Below are 6,000 nucleotides of genomic sequence, written 5' to 3' on the forward strand. Positions count from 1 at the left end.
AAGATGAGGGCGCAGCAAAGACCAAGGCTCTGATGCTGGAATGACTTCAATGTGGTGTCCTCGACGTGATTAGGATGTCGCAGAGAACTGGGGGTGACCCCTCGCCGATGCCACAACTCACCTACCAGGCACAAGTTTACACCTGTCCTGTAGTTGGTCCATGGAACTGATGGTGAGGTGTGGGAGAAAAATAAATTATTCCTGGAATTTTTATTGGCCAATCTTAGTAGAATCCTGGTCTAGAGAGAACTTCAAACACCGTCCCCTCGTTGATTCCCAAGGCCCTGGGTTCAGTCAGGTATTTTGTATGTTCAGGCCTGTGGGGGGCATATGAGTGACATGGCCAACACCATGCATGGCACACTGCTACGTGATCACGGGGTGCATGCGCCTATTTTACTCCCTCCTGGCTCTTGTCCCATGGGATTAGCCAGCTCACTCCCCTGGCTGGACGTGATTCCTTCCTGCCCCCCCCCCCCCCCCGCCCCACGGTTACTTGTCCATGGCAGGCGGAGGTTGATGGGAGTCCGCGCTATGAGGAAGCTGTGACTTGTTGTCATAGCACACCAGAACAACAAAATCACTAGTCTTCCACACAGCACTAGACCACAACGGCTCCAGTCTTCTTGGCCACCCTTTGCCCTGCGTCTGCGACCTCCCAACCCAGCTCTTTTCCTGCGCCTGAGCCAAGCTGTAGCATATGGGCTTCTTGCTTCTCCACCGCCTCCTGTCTCCCATTCCCGGTCCTCCTGGGGAGAGGAAGGAGCTGATCTCCAAGGGCCCAACTCCCGCCCGCCCATGAAGCATGGAATTTGGAGTGGGCAGGATGTGGGGTCGACTTGCAGATTCACCCTGGGCCTGAGACCCCTTGACCTGTCCCTCTCCGGGTCTCAGTGTCCTCAACGGTCACCTGGATGTAATAACTCCCATGTCCTGAAGTTGAAGATGGCATGACATAATGTATGTAAAATGACTGACCCAATGTTTCTCAAAGAAGTCTGGAGAGAGCACAATAATGTCCTGTTGGCCGGCACCCATTCCCCCACAGCCCTACAGCTTGATCATCGTACCTGTTGGGCATGACAGACTTCTGTGTGCCGTTTCATCTCATCTGGAAAACAATGCATTGAAAAATCTATTGAATGAGGGGGGCAAGTCTCCAGAAGCGTCAGACACCCCGGACCGTCCTCTGTTCCCCCATCAAGCTGCAGGGCTCTCCGTCACCTGGGGAGCTGTCCGTGCCCTGCGGCTGCAATGAAGCCGGCCGGGACCTGCTGGGAGCTGTCCAGGCGCGGGTGCTGAAGCAGGTCGCGGTTCCCTCCCTGGACCCCGAGAGGCGCTGTCCGGAGTCTCCGTGCTGAAATAAATAGCAATTTTCTCCCCTGGTCCTCGCAGAGCTGTCTTCAGCCTCGGGGCTGAAGAAAACTTAACTTTCCTCTCTTCCCGGCTCGACCCACTCCCCCGCCTTCTCCGTTCCTCTGCCTTTGGGGAACCCGCCTTCCAAAAATGTCTTTCCTCTCCGCTCCTCTTCCCCGGGCGCTTCAGAATGGCAAGGGGGGCAGTGGGAGGGGTCGCAACCTCCCAGGACTCATCCCGGCTCCTTACCTCGTGGCACGTCCCCAGGACTTACCTCCCAGGTAGTCAGCCCGGTTGGTCTCTGCTTTCCAGACCGTCAAACTTCGCCGTCTTTGTCGCTTTCTGGGCAGATGTCCACGCGCTGACCTGCAAACCAGCCCCACCCCCGAGGTGCCGGGTCCCCCAAGCCACCCCTCCTTCCACGCAGCTGAAGTCCTTCCCTTGTGCGTCTCACCTGCTTCCAGGCTTGTGGGCAGATGCAGGTGTCCAGTGGCTGCCGAGGCGGGGACTGCGCTTTTAAGGGCTTTGGGGAAGGCGGGGCACCGGGAACCCAGGGCGGGGCTTGGCCAGCCGACCAATGGGACTCCGCCTCGAATGCAGCTCCAAAGATTACCTCATAGGTTGTGGCCTCAGCTTCAGAATAAAAGACTGGCATCTGCCCAAAATCTAGGTTGGGGTTTTCTGGAGGGGGAAGGGCCACTCACTGTAGTCCCCAGGATCTCCCCACTCGGCCCAGCCCTCTCCTGGGTCTCTGAGCTCCCCACCAGTTTAGCAGCTCTGGCTCGGTCAGTGCTTGTTTCTCCAGCGTGTGCTATTGCTCGATCAGGAGAGATAAAGCTGGTAAATTGTGTTGGGGGGGAGGGGGAAGGGGGATAGGGCAGGTGCAGAATATTTAAGTCTAGTTTCAGATGGAGAAACTGAGGTCTGTGTGAATGTAGGGCTCAGGGGAGCCTGGGGCAGAGGTGGGACTCAAGCCTAGACCTTCTGATTCCTCGACTCAAAACCCAACTCATAACTTAGTTTATTGTTTTACTTTACTGAGTAGGCTCTGAGCCGAAAAACACACAAACTTGGGTTCAAGTCCAAATTTTCCTCCTCCGTGCTGTGGGACTTGGGGCGCAGTTGAACCTCTCTGTGCTTCAGTTCCCTCAACTGTAAAATGGTGATGATTGTAGTATCTTCTCAGAGCATTGTGATGAGGCGTTAACGCTATGGTGTGGATTGCATGTTGGAAATAAATAATCAGGGCTAGGACTAAGGTGAGGGAGGCACTTGCCTCAGGTACAAAATTTAAGGGGGCACAAAAAACCCCCTCAGTTATCAAAATAAATCATATTTCAATGCAATGTTTTTTAAAAATCAAAATTAATGAAGAATCCACAATAAGCAAAATATCATTTTAAATAAAGGCAGGATCTGCATTCCTGATTTTTTCCGTTTGCCTCAGACTCCAATGCAGCTTGGCATGACATTAGAAAAAATGTCCGGACCTGGTAATTTTCCCAATAATGTAGCTCCTGTTATTTCCTGAGATGGTCCATCCATTTACTCAAAACACCTTTACTGTGTTAGGCACGGCGTTGGGGGAGGGGCCCATTCATGAATTCAGCAACTAACCTTCCTTTAGGGAGGGTGAAGACATGAAAAAGCAACTCTTCTCAAACTCAGCATGCATGACAATAAAGGAATTTGTGTTCTAGCTTGTGCTCTTCCCAATATGAAAGTCCCCTAAAAGAGCTGCTTATTTTGTGGAATTTGAGCTCACAAATGAGTGACCTGCAGACCACCCATGGATCCAGGAACGTCAGGTAAGGTTTGCCAACAAAGATACCCAAACCAAGGCTTAACTCCACGGATGCACTGGGGGAAAGTTCGGCCAAACCCATGGGGAGTGGGTGCAGAAGCTGCTCGGAATTCTGACACATAGTAGGTACTCAGCAAATTCGCTGTCAAGTGCAATACTCACCTGAAACACTCTAACTTCTGCATCATGTCTCCACTCAGGCTCGTTCTGGCTTCACAGTTCCCATAGAGGAGCAAGGACCTCGCTACCAAAGGAAGAAGAAGAAACGGGAATGTAGCCTAGAAACGGCTGCTTTGTTTATTTGCTCCCTCCCTTTTTCCTTTTCACCTTTTTATTTTGGAGGGAAAAATTCAAACCCGCAGGAAAGTTGCAAGATAGTGCAATGCACTTCTGAACATAATCATCTTTACCTAGATTCACCCACCCATTGTTAACGTTCTGCCACAGCCACTGGATCTTTGTCGTTCTCTCTACATATATCTTTGTCTCTGTCCCAACCATATAAGTGGCAGACACAGTGGCCCCCTCATTCCTAAATACTCAGCATGCTTCCCCCACGGTCAAGGACGGTTTCCCATGTGACCATAATGTGGTGATCACAACCACAAAGTTAAAATTGTGACAATTTGTCTAATCTCTAGCCCACATTCCAGTTTCACCAATTGCCTCGATACTGTCCTGTATGACATTCATTTCCAAGTTGGGATCCAGTTCAGGATTGTGCAGTGATTTCATTGTCCTGCGTTTCCCATCTCTTTTGCAAGGAGGTGAGCTTTGTAGTAGCTCTATCTTGTTAGACCCCAGGGTTCTCCTCTCAGCTCAGAGATCTGGCTCGCTCACTGCCTTCAATGGGAGTGTGCACTACACACAGTGCCTGGCACCCCTTTCTCACAACACCATTTTATTTAGAGGATTTTTAAAGTCACTTCCTCCTTCCACATTCTAGAAAGACTTGGCCAGAAATCCACACCTCAAACCTACTGTATGCATTCACTTCACAATGAAAATATTTGCACTGGGGATTCAGCAGGGAACAAAGCGGATCTCATTTTTGTATTCCATTTAGTGTAGAAGACAGACAATAAACAAATATATAAAGGAACAAAATAACCTCACACAATAATGACAGCTAGAAGACACAGACTGGGGTGATAGAGCAGGAGTCTGCTAACTTTTCTGTAAAGGGCCAGAAAGTAAATATTTTCTGCTTTGCAGGCCAGCTGGTTTCTCTCCTGACTACTCTGGTCTGTTGTTGTAGCTCAAAGGCAGCCTTGGAGAATATATATAGGTGTGACTGTGTTCCAGTAAAACTTTATTTACAAAAATAGTGGCAGCTGGCTGATGTTGCTTAGTGGTTAGAGCATCCACCCTTGCACTGAAGGGTCACTGGTTTAATTCCTGGTTAAGAGCAAGTAGCAGGTTGCAGGTTGGATCCCTGCCCCATGGGGTGTGTGCGGGGAGGCAACTAATCAATGTGTCTACCTTACGTCGGTGTTTTTTTTCTCTCTCTCTCTCTCCCCCCACCTCCCTTCCTTCAACTCTCTCTAAAAATAAATGGAAAAGATATCCTGGGGTGAGGATTAACAACAACAAAACAATAGTGGTAGCTCCTTTGGCCCAAGGGCCATATTTTCTAGTCCCTGCCTAGTATGTGACTGGCTGGTGTAAGACACGTAGCTTTAGCGGAATGGTTGGGGAAGGGCTCTCTGGGGTGGACACATTTGAGCTGAGACCTGAAAGGTGAGAAGAAGACAACCATGGGAAAATGTGAAGGACAAATATCAGGCTGAACAGTGAGCTGGCTGGGTTACTGTTTGTAGGAACAGTTCGTTCCTAGAAACTGTGTGTGTGTGTGTGTGTGTGTGTGTGTGTGTGTGTGTGTGTGTGTGAGAGAGAGAGAGAGAGAGAGAGAGAGAGAGAGAGAGAGAGAGAGAGAGAGAGAGACAGGCCCTGAAGTGTGTCCTGGAGGGGACTTGCAGGAGTTATACTCAGAAAGAGGTGGCCAGGGTTTGGTCACTCAGGCCAGGAGCAGATCATATAGGAAAACCTTTCCCCCTCCCTTTTTCTCCCTCCTTGAGCTTTTACTTCGTGTTGGGCTTGGTGCCAAACACTTCACGTGCCAAGTATTCCGAAGGCTTCAGGACAACCCCATGCGATTGCTATCATTGTTGTCCCCATTCTGCAGATGAGGAAACTGAGGATAAGGAACTAGTCCAAGGCCACCTGGAAAGCAAGAGGCAGAGCTGGGATTTACATACAGCTCATGCTTGGCTGGCGTGGCTCCGTGGTTGAGCGTGGACCTATGAACAAGGAGGTCACGGTTCTATTCCCGGTCGGGGCACGTGCCTAAGTTGCGGCTCAATCACCCGGTGTGGGTTGTGCAGGAGGCAGCTGATTGGTGATTCTCTCTCATCACTGATGTTTCTATCTCTCTCCCTCTCCCTTCCTCTCTGAAATCAATAAAAATTAAAAATAAATAAATGAACACAGCTCTGTCTCTTGGCTCCAAAGCCCATGCTCTCAGCACTCTCCCACCAGCATTGCCTTCACTTGTTGTCTCCTTCAGAACCTCCGGAGAGCAGAGAAGGCCTTTACACCCGGGATTCTGAGATGTTTCCATCCTAAGCTGCAGAGCAGATGTGAAACGCCCTGTTTTACAGATGTGGCAGAGGCAAACCCCTCCCCCCATAGACCACAATAATTGGGGGCTGGATCTGGGATGGGGTCCCCCGTCTGCTGACTCCAAGATCTAAATTCTTGTCAACTGTCCACTCCTTTCCCTGTCCTCTTCTAGAGTCCTCATACATATATAACCTTATCCATTAGTCTCCTCACACATA

General features: G+C 50.2%; 1 long non-coding RNA gene across 1 annotated transcript; it reads right to left on the reverse strand.

Annotated features, from left to right (window-relative positions):
- Positions 1–912: 912 nt before the first annotated feature.
- Positions 913–1,819, reverse strand: LOC132234215 (uncharacterized). Its single transcript, XR_009452874.1, has 3 exons — positions 1,631–1,819; positions 1,225–1,357; positions 913–1,111 (listed from the first exon to the last, which is right to left on the reverse strand). It is a non-coding gene; the product is annotated as an uncharacterized LOC132234215 (long non-coding RNA).
- Positions 1,820–6,000: the final 4,181 nt, after the last annotated feature.

The sequence above is a fragment of the Myotis daubentonii genome, chromosome 5, assembly GCF_963259705.1.
Source record: "Myotis daubentonii chromosome 5, mMyoDau2.1, whole genome shotgun sequence".
NCBI lineage: Eukaryota > Metazoa > Chordata > Mammalia > Chiroptera > Vespertilionidae > Myotis > Myotis daubentonii.